This window comes from Varroa destructor, unplaced genomic scaffold, assembly GCF_002443255.2.
Source record: "Varroa destructor unplaced genomic scaffold, Vdes_3.0 BEIS01000001.1, whole genome shotgun sequence".
NCBI classification, from domain to species: domain Eukaryota; kingdom Metazoa; phylum Arthropoda; class Arachnida; order Mesostigmata; family Varroidae; genus Varroa; species Varroa destructor.
The window spans coordinates 25,567,039-25,579,918 of NW_019211454.1; the positions used below are offsets into that span (position 1 = coordinate 25,567,039).

At 39.8% G+C, this 12,880-nt stretch overlaps 1 protein-coding gene across 5 annotated transcripts in view; it reads right to left on the reverse strand.

Moving 5' to 3' along the window:
* The window catches only part of LOC111251060 (uncharacterized), a 145,744-nt gene that overhangs the window by 92,540 nt on the left and 40,324 nt on the right, over window positions 1-12,880 (reverse strand). The window lies entirely within an intron of this gene.

Consider the following 12,880-nt stretch of genomic DNA (forward strand, 5'->3'; position numbering starts at 1 on the left):
CCTAGCTTATGACACCACCATACAAACCTGGCTAGTATTATCGTAATATACCTGCAGCCGTTGACGTAGGTATTTTGCATATTATCGAAACTAATCGAAGATAGCTTTGCACGCAAACTGATTATCCAGACGTGGTGTCTTTTTCTCTTATAACAGCTGCTGGCTCCGTCTGCTTTCTAATGACAGTTACTAGAAAAGCATTTTCAAGCTACTGTGAAAGAGATGCCACCTACTTCTACTACTAATCATATTTGGTGCCTGTCCCTATCTCTGGCTGTGATTAGTACCGCAACTCAATCTTGCATACTCCAAATATACTTTTACACTATCTTCGTCACGCTCAGGTTCCAGTTGATCTGTGTGATTTTCGCGATCCTCTATCCGACCCTGACTCATCCGTCAAAATAGGCCATACGTTAACAATAAAACTCGGGTGCGGTGAACTTGCAAGCGGCAACCTTCTTAAGGACATAGTTGTCTGTATGACGAAGTAACCTGTTGTGCATGAACACATAGGTTCTATTCGAAAACCATTCTGATCCCTGTGGCAATATCTTCCCTGACTAGTCTCACCTTATTGTTATTTTTCCACCAACCCACCGAAAAAATATAGAGCTCCTAAATTATGGATGAAAATTATGCCCATTGTTATTTTGCTCGGGTGTTTGATTTGCTGCACTCGTGGGACCGTTTGACGACACGCAGTTGAACACGTTGAGTCTTACCGTGCAAAAACCAGAAAATGCTATTACTTGAAGAGCAGATATTTGACGCGTCTTCAACTTTAGAATTGTTTAACCCACTTGAAACGGGCATATTTACATGAAGAATTCAGCGGAGGTCTTTCGGCTGGTCTGCGATAGCTAAAACCGCTCATTTTGATATGACGGATCAACGGGTACCTTGTTGACGCATTAATAAACCGGTATAAAATGGCTTCTTTTGTAACACGCTTTGAATATTTTGCTTTCCGCCTAGTTGGGTACAATTTTCAGCTTTTCCTGGATATCTTCCTGGATGCCATGGGCATTTTATCTTTCACCCTCTGACCTATACTGTCAACTGCACACTTCGATCTTCTGACCTAGTCAGCAATTCTTCTATGCGATCGTTTTTCTTGTACAATTCCCACTATTAGAGTCCGCTGGTATTCGTAATCTCGTAACGAGTTAATGTATAGCCGCAGAAGCACGAAAGTTCACTTGAAAAAAAAACCTGGCGCCGCAAAAACGTCGTTGTTTTTGCAGAACAGTAGAGAGTAGCGATTATGCCTGTAGTACATCTTGTACCGAATGCAAACAGAAGAAATCGAACATCTGAATTGTACGTAATGGCTTGAACTTTGTACGACACGTCCGAGTAGATGCCTTTTCTTCCTTTCCCGAAGAACAAAACGCGTCCCTTGTAGGAGCGTCGTTGCATACACCATTATTAGAAAACAAAGCCAGCTTTCGTATAAAGAACCCGCATGTATCTACCGGTAGGCATACATCAAATTCGATGATTTGCGAAATTTTTAAGCGGTTTTGTTTAACTGGCCAATGGCTAGCTTATGCTGAGATGACCTCTCATTGAATATGCGAGTGCTTCCTTCTTCGATACGGGCATGAGGAGTTCGCATGCGCACAATAGAAACTGGTTGAAATAAAATGTCACTAGTATATTTGCCATAGTCAAGCTGTACAGTTGAAGGAAGATGATTGATATTTTGTAGTTAAATATAATTCCTCTACAGAACTATTAAACCATTGCCAAAAATCGATCCTGGACTTCTATTTTTGTTAATTTGGCGTCTTGGCCATACGACTACAGAAGCTGTTAATCTATGAAGTGTATTTTAGAATGAAGACGATAGAGAATATGCAGAATGCCATGTGCAACACCCCACAGAACCTTCATCAACAAAACAAAAAGGTCCCTTTGAATGAAATTATACTTTTTATTGAAATAAAATGTAATCGAAGCTTTACACTTCGGAAAGTGTAGTCGGTACGAAAGAGCGCACGCTATCTCACTTTAGTCAAGAAGCAAAATGTCGAGTGATCCACGCCGTATGTGACATTATTCCTGTTCCTCATAAGGCAGTAGATGCGTATTGTATGTCTACAGATTCGACATTTGCCGAAGCTCACTCGTCGCTGTACGCGCAAAAATGTCTGCCTTCAGTAGAAACTCGAGGATCGAAAACGGATTTCGCTACGCCGTTATCGTTGCGCTTTCCGTAATCCGAGGCTAGCTGGATAAGCTCAGCAGGCCAATGGCATTAGACACCTGTGGCCCCACGCGGATTACGGCGACGTTTCAAAACACCGCAGGAGCTTTCTTTCTATTCAGATCGTTTTACATTCCAGTCTACAAACGACGATTATACGCGCTTTTTTGTGAACGTGCCGTCGTTGTGAACGCCGACGGAGACAACGTCCGCTGACCTCAAAGACGCCCATTGATCCAACGTCGAAGAAAGTTGTACAGAGGAGCTGGTTGAGCGATCAAATCGACAGCACGGCCAGACAGTTTACAAAAAAGACAAATGAAGATAAGAGGTAGCACCTCTATTAAAGCGAGTGTATAAGCTTGTGTCGACTCTGAGTAGCATAATTTATGGATAATCTAAATGGCTCTCTTTAAAGATGAACGCTCGGGTGGGTGGATAGGTGATGCTAGCGAGTTTGTGCTAGAAGACGCATTAACTAGAAGAAAAATCGATCACCTGTACTATATCATTCGTACCTCTTTTTCCTCACTTCATATCAACAAATAAACGTTGACGTAGCCAACAGAGTAATGACTGGCGACAATTGAGTTGTCACTGATAAACATTTCAAACTGCCCTTTTGATAACGGGCGTTCATATAAAATTGTCTGCTATATTTTTTTTTTGTAAATGTATAGCGTTTATGTGTGGCCTTTGATTCATATTTATCACGATCATAGTTAAGTTAACAGATGGACAAAACATCATTATCAGGGCGTAATCTCACTAAGGAGACTATTGTTTGCTAAAGCTACGGGCGTCAGTTAGAGAAATACGATCGAAACAATTAAGTAGGAACTCGGAAATGTAGATGTAATGTCTCATGCAGAACTACAAGCAAATACGTGATGACAAACGTACGCTTTCAACAAGCTTTTGCCTCTCAAATGATATAAAACTAGGACTCCTTTTGCATATTTGACTGGGACAGTACTGCATACAGTTAAATATAACAAAGGCCCATATAACAACACATAAAAAAACTTCGGATAGTCTACTAATAATTAAAGTTATTTTTTTCCAATGTGTTTTACCTATGAATGTTATTAGACATCAGGTGCCTCCGAAAATAATTTGTGACTTGAAAGCGGTCATAGAAATTAGGGACCGGACAGGTCCTGGGTAAACAGCTTCATGTCGGATAACATATAGCCGTTCATCTCTAGAGACTTGAAATCTTGATAACAAAAAAAAAAAAAAAAAAAACCGCGTTTTGTGGTCCTATTCATATCTATAATACATCTAGCAAGAACAGACTGAAAAATGATGAAAGTAGTAGTATAAAGACACAAACTTATGTAACACTCATGCCACTTCATGCTCTGACAGAAGCAAGTCATTCTAATTGGACTCCAGAACAAAGTTGTTCGAAAGGTCGATTCAAGTCTAGGTGTAAAAATATTCTTGAACAATCAGGGTGAGTTACCCGTAATGTAATTTAAGATCCTCTTTCTATTTTTCTTAGAATTTGAAAGCCTCTGTCCTTAAGATGACTCAGATTTTCGGCGCGTCGAAGCGTCTCGTATCGGCCTTTCCTATTTGGGCTAGCTATGTTTAATACAACCAAATATCGCCTGATGGACCTTATATACAGTAATGTAGTTAGTTATATGTTGCGCGTATTTAATTGGTGATTTATACAATGTTGTTGATTTTAAGGGTGTCTAGAGCACAGAGTGAATCGGGACTGCTTATTTTGTGAAAAATTAGAATGGCGGTTTAAAGCATTTTTGCTATCTGTAGACCAGCATCATTATGAAGCAAGAAATTTTGAGCATTGCAGAGAATAGACCTTCCGCAAGCCTGATGACTTCCGTAGGTCCTGCAGGTATGGAGAAAAACTGTAATAGATATTATGTTGGTTACTGTCCCTCAACCACCTTTGGGACGCCTTGAAACTAGAGTTTCTAAGTTTAACTTGATACGTACAATTTACCTGGTGTGAAATATTCTCATATCTTTTCATTGGTTACAGCCTGTTGATATCGTATTGTCAACCTATTTGGCTACCAGTAGTAAAGTAAAATTAGATGAACTGACTAAGTATTTGTTCATATAACAAGGACTATAGTCGATGGAAAAAAGCTTAATACGTTGATCAATCGCTTAATCGTTTCATGAATTTCTACGTTTGATGACTAAAATACATGGGTTTTGTATCCTGAGACTCTTAGGCACTGCTAAGATAGTCATGTCCCCCGAGCGTTCGCTGTCCATCGTCCAGATGCGTCCCTCCGGCTGATATTGATAGTGTTTTTCCTCTTCTAAGAGGGATCTTTTCGTTCCTTGTCGGGCTCTTAACCAGTTAATGTCTCAGATCGTGTCCATAAGTTTTTGTGTACGAATTCATATCCTCTGTATCGCTCGTGCATGCTCTCTTACAGGCTTTTTACATTTTTCTCTCCCTTCGTTGCTTTCCGCATATGTCAACGCACGTGTTATTTGCGCGCGAATCCCTCACCGTGGAGCTTCTTTCTTATCGTGAGGAAGATAGAGCGTACAATATTTCGCGCGGATGCCCCAGTTCGAACATGTGGCGTATGTAAGACTGTTTTATGATACCAGCTTCACAACAGCCTCAACTGTCATCGGACTGCTTACTCGAATTGTGCATGCTGACGCGTTTACAAGCCAAAAAAGATTCTAGCTACATATATTATTCCTTCCTCGTATTCTATAGATTCCTACATCGTCATCTTTATATATATACATGTATATATATGGAGTGACTCATAGAATTGGAATCCCTAATCACCAAGGGCTTGCATTGTCAGTGTCCGTGGGCAATATTCTGCGTCTATGTATGCACAGAGGATTGTTCCAATTGGGCCAGTGGACTTTTAAAGTACACCACTGTAATACAATACGTTGCCATATATGTGTAGCACAATGTTATAGGATCAGTTTCCATTACAGACACGTGCAGTTAAATTAGTTTTCTGTTATCTATCTTCTGCTACGTCAACATATGTGAAATGAACATCTTCCAGTTGCTCGTATAGACCCGCGTATTCCAAATCAGAGGCAAAACAAAGAAAAAGTGTATCAATATAGTTGATATAATAGCTAATAAAAAATTGTTTGTTTCATCTTTTGTGCTTAGCTGCGCAGCTGACACCATTTCCAGAAAACATAGTTCAACAGATCCTAAAAATGACAACTACCCTCCAGAAATTAGTTTCTTGATGTCCTATAAAGTATATAGGACAACAACATAGTTTCGTTTTGCGTTTCGTAGATTTGAAAAGTTAAAAAACTGCCACAATCCTGTCCAGATACTTTCTCGTGGTGATGACGTTATTCGTGGACTCGTGTTAACTCGAAGAAACAAGATGACAGTAACAAATTTAACGTCAATACAAGATGCAATATATATATATATATATATATATAAACAAACTTCCAAATAAAAGATTACAAAAGCACATATTTTGCACAGGGGTAGGATCACTTTGCCGCATATCCAGGTCTAGTTCCAGTGCTGCGGTCGGGGGCTATCTTTAACTTCGACAGGTAGGAAGTGTGATACGATGCACGCTATCGGTTGTTGAGACTGCGTACCTCGTTTTAGATTAAGACAGTAACTAGCGGCAATTTATTGCGTTGTTACGCTTATCTTGAACTTACTTATACTTAACGTAGATTCCTCTTACTCCACTCATAGAAGAAAGCTGAACAGAGCTAATTCACTCTAACGTATCCGATATACCAGGAGTCTCTGATGGTTGTTTCCTTCTTTCACTCCTGCAGTTGAAGGATCGGGTACTGACAGCGTTTATCTATAGTTGAATAGCGAACCAGAAGTGACGGGATGTCTAACCAAGACGCTCCATGAAAGTGAAGAAGTAATGAATTTAAAACCAGCGCAGTAGAGATTAGAGCAACATAGAAAGAAGTATGCAAAGTTAATAAAGGAGATGTTTTCCAGCTAGGATTATACCGCTATAGCTACGCATCTCACGTAAGCTGAGGAAAGTTTTTTAAATCCTCTAAAAAGGTCAGGTCAAAACCTGACGTGAAAAGGTGATGAACTTGCCAAACTTATAAGTTTATAGAATCTAAGGGCTATTATTCGACAATAATTCTAGAGAGCTTTAGGCGAAGTGGTATGAGCTCTATATAAAAGACTGGCACAAAAATAATCGTAGAACTAATCTTTACTGCATTGATTTCTTTTAGTTACCCGCTTCGTTACCCAAAATTCATTTCTTTTCATACGTAGATAGGGACTTCGATTTACCACAGACCGGGGTTTAGGTTCTACACCTCACAAATAAAACATTAAGAGAGGAAATTGCGACAAAATTAATTAACTTGTTTAATACATTTCATATAAACGGGTATTTCTTTCCATTTGGCTCAACTTATTTCCACGTTGGTAAATGTTTTCAGTAGAATCAGCTCTCCCTCAGTGAAAACATTGCCTTAATTGTTTGTGGGCTGTTAATTGTATCCTAGAATGAAGGATTTGTGCAAAGCACCAGGGAAGTTTGTCGATTGGTCGAGCGTGCTAAAAAATAGACGAGGGTCTTTCGATTGCCGGTACGAAGCTTTGTTAGTTCAGTAATAGTAATGGCAGTCATATTAGGACCTTTTTATACAGGACTAGTTGCAAAAACTTACAAATAAGTGTCGCAAGCTTATGTCTCAGCGAATAGCAGTTGTCGCACTTGAGCAAGAATTTCTTATCCGCTCATAAATATTTAACACAATTTATTTAAGTATTCTAAATGTGGGGACAGTTTGACGTTCGCGCAGATTTAGATACAGCATGTTGAAAGACGCTCGAATACGTAATAGTTTTTCGTACAACGATTCGTTTTCTTCAGGCACTCTTCTATGCGGTTGTGCTATGACAACAACACTGAACAACAACAGGGGTCTTTTGCTAAAAGAGATCCATGATGTTAGCTTCGATTTTGACCCATCCAGACTAACGCACTCGATATTATGTATCAGCTACTACTACTACTACTACTACTGCTACTACTACTACTACTACTACTACTACTACTACTACTACTACTACTACTACTACTACTACTACTACTGCTACTACACGCTCGCTGCAAAGCTCTATATTTATATATACAGTAGTTGACCTGGTTTTGTCGTCGTCGTAGTACCACGTGTTAGAGTATGCGCTCACCCATCCTTATAGAGACCTGCGTTGCTGTGTACATAGCCAATACTTCTTAGAAGATACGCTAGAGGGGTAAGGCAAATCAAAGCTGTGTTTCTTTATATTCGTTTTTCCTTCCTCTCCTACTGACAGCGAACCCTGATGTGCTGCAACGCCGGTCCCTATCCCATCGATGCTGCGTTTGAAGATAGTGGTGGTCAAACAAACTGACAAGCAAAAAGTATCCTTTCTACATAAAGATAAGATAAAATAAACTGTCTGCCGCGTGATTCTGCCTGCGTGTGACTGATACCTTTTTTGTGTCTAGGAACGGAAATAGCCTGCGTGCTGAACTCGATTGCGGGCTATGATGGCGGGATCGTCGGTAACCGCTAGCGTTATCCCTAAGGTATTAAAATGAGACGCTCTCTTAATTTTCTCGTTAATAGGTCGTACACCTGAATGTTGACAAACAGGTTAGCTCTTAGCACGTAGAAACATCGGTTTATTTAGCGCGTCTGACTAGGTTACAGCACAGGAAGAGCAGGACGAACAGCAGAAAAATTGGAAGCATTAACTGTGGTTATGTATGCTCTCTGTTTTACAGCTGGCGAGGCATCGGAGCAGGATTAAGGTTTTTCCGGGGTCTCCCGCACTCAGTTTAACGCCTTGTTCTAGATTAAGCAAGTTCTCCATGGCTCGTTCCCCGTCCATCTTAGCCCCTCTTTTCTGGTTTTTCTTTCTGCGCAAGCTTTAAACCACCTATGTGAGTAAGGAAATCTGCGTGCACAGAACGATGGTCAAGCAGAGCAAGTGTCTTTCCTATATGGACTGCCTCATCTCTAGGATGCCATCAGCATCGACGTAGTTAAAAGTGGCTGGCGAACTTAATGAGGAGCAAGCAGGAGACAATATTAGTAGGAAAGGGTGAGCTGTTCCCATTGCATTGTTGCGTCATGGTCACTGTTGTCACGGGTTTGTCTATGCAATTTATTCGGACTATCGATACCCGTCGCGCTTGTGTTGGACACGCAACCGTTATGTATGCTTTTTCTGTGAACGCGTCGGTTGTTGGTTTCTTACGAAAGTATTTATATTTTTCTAGAAAACAATCGAAGCAGTTTAGATGTCAACTTTTCACTCTAACCAAAAAACGAATGGGGACACAATTAGCGGGGGCTTCAACGGCTGGGGACGTATGCCTTTTCGTAAACACATCTGTATTTACATCTAAATAAAATTTCGCGACCTCCCACAGCGAACGTCCGTGTACACCCCGAACCATTGGCGCCAGCCACCATCTCATGTTATAGCAGTCCGTTCACCATAATTATTATGGCGCACTTGTTCGTTTTAACGCATTTTCGTGTTGCTTAATCCATAATGTTCCATCATTTCTAGTAAGAAATGTTGTAAAGAACCGCCGGCGACACAACGTGTTTCTTCCCACAACGCGCCGAGCCATTTTCACCAACCCAATGCTGGTGATATTGTTTTTTTACTGGTACAGCGAGAACCTTTGAAAAGCTTCACTTTCTAAAAAAAAAGTAGTTACAAACCCGGAGAATAAAGAAATGGAGAACGCCGCTGCGTTGTGGGAACTAGAGAAGGAAACACGGAATCGGATATGTGGAGAACAGGCTTCTTGCGCATAATTTACAATCTGCCACTCTGTCAAAGAGTGGGTCGTATTCTTCAACATGTAATATTACTTAAACTCGAAATTAGATGAATTAAAACTGAGCTTAGACAATAACGATATCTATATATCAATACAAATGTCTGATTTGTCCAACATTTATTCCGTGATTTGGTATCGCGATCTCATGTCATGCATAGATAAATTAGAACAACAGTTTGCATCAGCCTCAATCAGGCTCAATAGAACCTATTTTTTTTCATTTCCACCACATTGGGCTAAACAGGAACAGGAAACTGCAACATCCAGCTCAGAAATCTATAGCAGAAAACACATGGCTTTTATGGAGGCTTTCTATTTTGCCTGTATATTATTCATTGACACAAATCTTCTAAGTGTTGTCCTCTAAACTAAGTAACAGTGGTCAACCTTTACTTTTACCGTAGTCCACCACTAAAGATATAAAATTCTTCGTTACGTATCTGGACATATTGATCATCAAATGATTATTTCGAAAATGGTTGGTAGGTTATTGACAGTTTGAGTTGTTATACGCAGTAATGGCTTAAACGTTACGGCCATTTCTAAATTATTGCTGTTACCTAAGTTTTTATTGTGAACTGCGAACTTAAATATTCATATCCACTATAGAAATAAATCCCAGGTAAGTAACAAGATAGCAATACTAACACTGCAGAGTGATTACTCGCAATTATTCCTCTGGCTTTAAACTTTTCTAAGACTATTATATTTGTTAGTTCAGTAACGATTTTATCATTGATACAGAAATGTTTGTTAGGGGAAATAACACAGTTTCAACGAAGCCATAGTTTCAGGGACGCACTATAAAATATATGAACAGTATTTAGATCCCTTCGCAGCAATTTTTTCTTCTTGACAAAATCAGCCGAATTACACCGGCGTGTCAAAGGGAAAATCCCTTTCCACTCATGAATTGCGGTCTTTGTCCAGGCTATGTTTACAACTAACAATACAATCACGTATCACTAAATACAATAAAAAAAAAGTTTGCTTTCGTGAATACCCGCTGAGGTTTGTTGAACAAATTCTCTCTCAACGGCAGCGTTCCTCGGTAGACTTATGTCGTTGTCATCGAACATAGCTGCATGCCAAGACTATAATAACCATATTCTAGGCCTCAGCTGAAGATAGAACCCATCGTTTCTTTTCGCATCCTAAAAGCTTTCCGAGGAAGCGAGTTGAACGTAAATAGAGATTGTGAAGGAGTAAAAGCTGTACGTTTCACTAAATAATGAGATACGCTATTGTGTAAAATTTTTCCATGCTTTTTGTCTGCCTGCAGTGCGAGAGGTAAACAAGCGTTCGTTGATCAATGCCATTCACTGTGGATCGTGTTTATCGAGTGCATCTCGTAATTTTTTACGAGGATATCCCAATGTTCTCTATGAGAACTGGAGTTTCACCTACGGTTGACGCCTATACCCAGTTGGCACACAGGTAGAAACAGTACCTACTGTAGTTCATGAACGCTTTTTACACATTACATACAGCGCATAAGACGTAACATGAGGCTGAAAGGTAGAGGTACACGTACGAGTATACAAGAGTATGCTAAATGAATTACGTACGGGAGTTACTAGGTAAAACCTAATCGTAGGTAAAACCTACCTTTCTACAAACTTCGAAGACCCTGAGTACAATTAATATATACACTCCTATTTTCGACAGCGACGAGAACACCGGCCGTATTGTTATTGCTCTTATACCTTCATAGATAGGAGCTAGCCGGAGGATTCCTTGTGTACGCCGATACGAGATTGGTCCGCCACCTTAATTTGAGTTGATGTACACAATAACACCTTCAGACGATCGATTGCATCGACAGTCTGCATAGACTTGAATAAGGTATCCGAGATCCGAGAATATATGTTATCGTGTGATTGCAAGCTAAAATAATAAATACTTGGCTTTTGTTATTTCATGCTTGCAAGTGACCGTATATATATATATATACACATGTCTTGATAGAAGGACATTTCTATGAAGAAAACCTTTAACGATCACTTTGGTTACTAAGCTCTATAAAAATATTTAATATAGAGTCGAAAAATGCTTTATGCCCTACGTACAATTACTGGAAACACAGAATACGAGCTGTCCTTACTATAACCCTGGACACTTTTCTACCCTAGAAGAATCATTGTTCAAATGCAGCTTTAACAAACATTTCATCTCATATTCTATGGATTATCTACATACATACATACATACTGTGCCCAAAAAAAATGTTAGCCTTGGCATGTTAGCGGAAGAGGTGAAAGTTTATAGCCCAATAAAGATAAACAATTTGCTTCAACACTTCGTCTTTTCGAGTTATTCCGTCGGTATTATTTTAGGACCGGGCTCACAGATACCTAATCACTTATAGGCGGCTTTTATATGCCATCCTCACATTGCATACACATGCCTACGTAGTTCTTTTCATATTCCGATTTTAGGCCAGCACACGAAACGACTCGTTATGTGTAATCTAATGTTTCGTATAATAATGTGTTACGTAACAGACGGAACAAAGCACGAAGATTTGGGATGGATATACAGCGAGACTGGTTTATGGGTTACCGTGGTTTAGAAGGCGATTTGAGATTCACAACACGGTCGAATGTTTGAGAGAGAAGAACTGGGTAATAATAAACTCAGTCAGACCATGAATATCAACCGAAAACTGGGCTGTACTCATAGACAATGGTGTAGCAAGCGAACGAAGCGACTCATACGAAAGGCTAGTTACTGGGTAGTATCGGAAACAAAATCGAGCATTAAAAAATCCAGCGTATAGAAAGCTGACTATAAACTGAAATAGCAGTTTCGTCTCTATCTAGTACAATGCACACCATCCGATTCAGCTAATAGGCCTACACTTACTTTCTTTTAAAAGAGACGGCAATTTTTTACACTAGAGATCTGTATGCATTTAAAAATCATAAGTAACAACACAAACCAAAGCCCACTTGACGTCTATGAACACCTGCGCGCCTGTACTTGTCTATCTCATATTTTGTGTCCTACACTCTATCGCACGCAATCCTGTTACGTTTTCCGATGTATAGCCTAATTTGAGTTAAAATTTGCCCTTTGAGTGCCCGAGTTAAGGTGCGGTACAACTCTTCCGCATAATAAATCAAGCAAAGGAACCGTCGCCGAAATAGCTGCCGACAAATATTATTCCTCATTTTAATTTGTACTTGAGCCTATAAGAAAGATCTTGGGCCTTTAGCCTGAAACTGATTTTGAAACGCTCCTAGTTGTCTAAGGGCCTAGAATAGGATCGAAATGTTATGTCAGGTGCTTTAGAGGTATCGTGTTTGAAAGTTCTAAAACAAGTGTAAAGAAAGGAATCGCTAGTTTGTTAAGATGGCTTGTCGTATATACTTCATGGTATTTACGGCGCGTGCATAGACGAAGAGGCAATGAATCATAAACTGTAAAATCCCGTGATAGCTTCTTTGCCTGAGGCTAGTCTAGTTGCCTGATAGCATAATCGTCCTATCAGAGGTCTTTGCATCAATGCGACCCAGCTTTTTCTGCGGTAGTTATAAATTGGTTACGTACCTGAATTCAGGGAAAATTTTGAAGGGGGATGAGCTGTACGGAAGGTGAACCAGCCGATAGCAGGAGATCCAATTAACACAAATTAACTGATTATATCATGTTAAACTAAAAGCTAACCAAAGGTGTTTTCTCCAAAGCGTCCCATACTTTGGTTTTATAAATGTTATTATTTATTTCAGCAAATATCTTGTATACAAGAGGAAGGGAGAGGATTGGTAAGTGTGATTAGGTCGATTTCCCTTTAGGGTATGTACTTTTGAAGTTTTCCCAG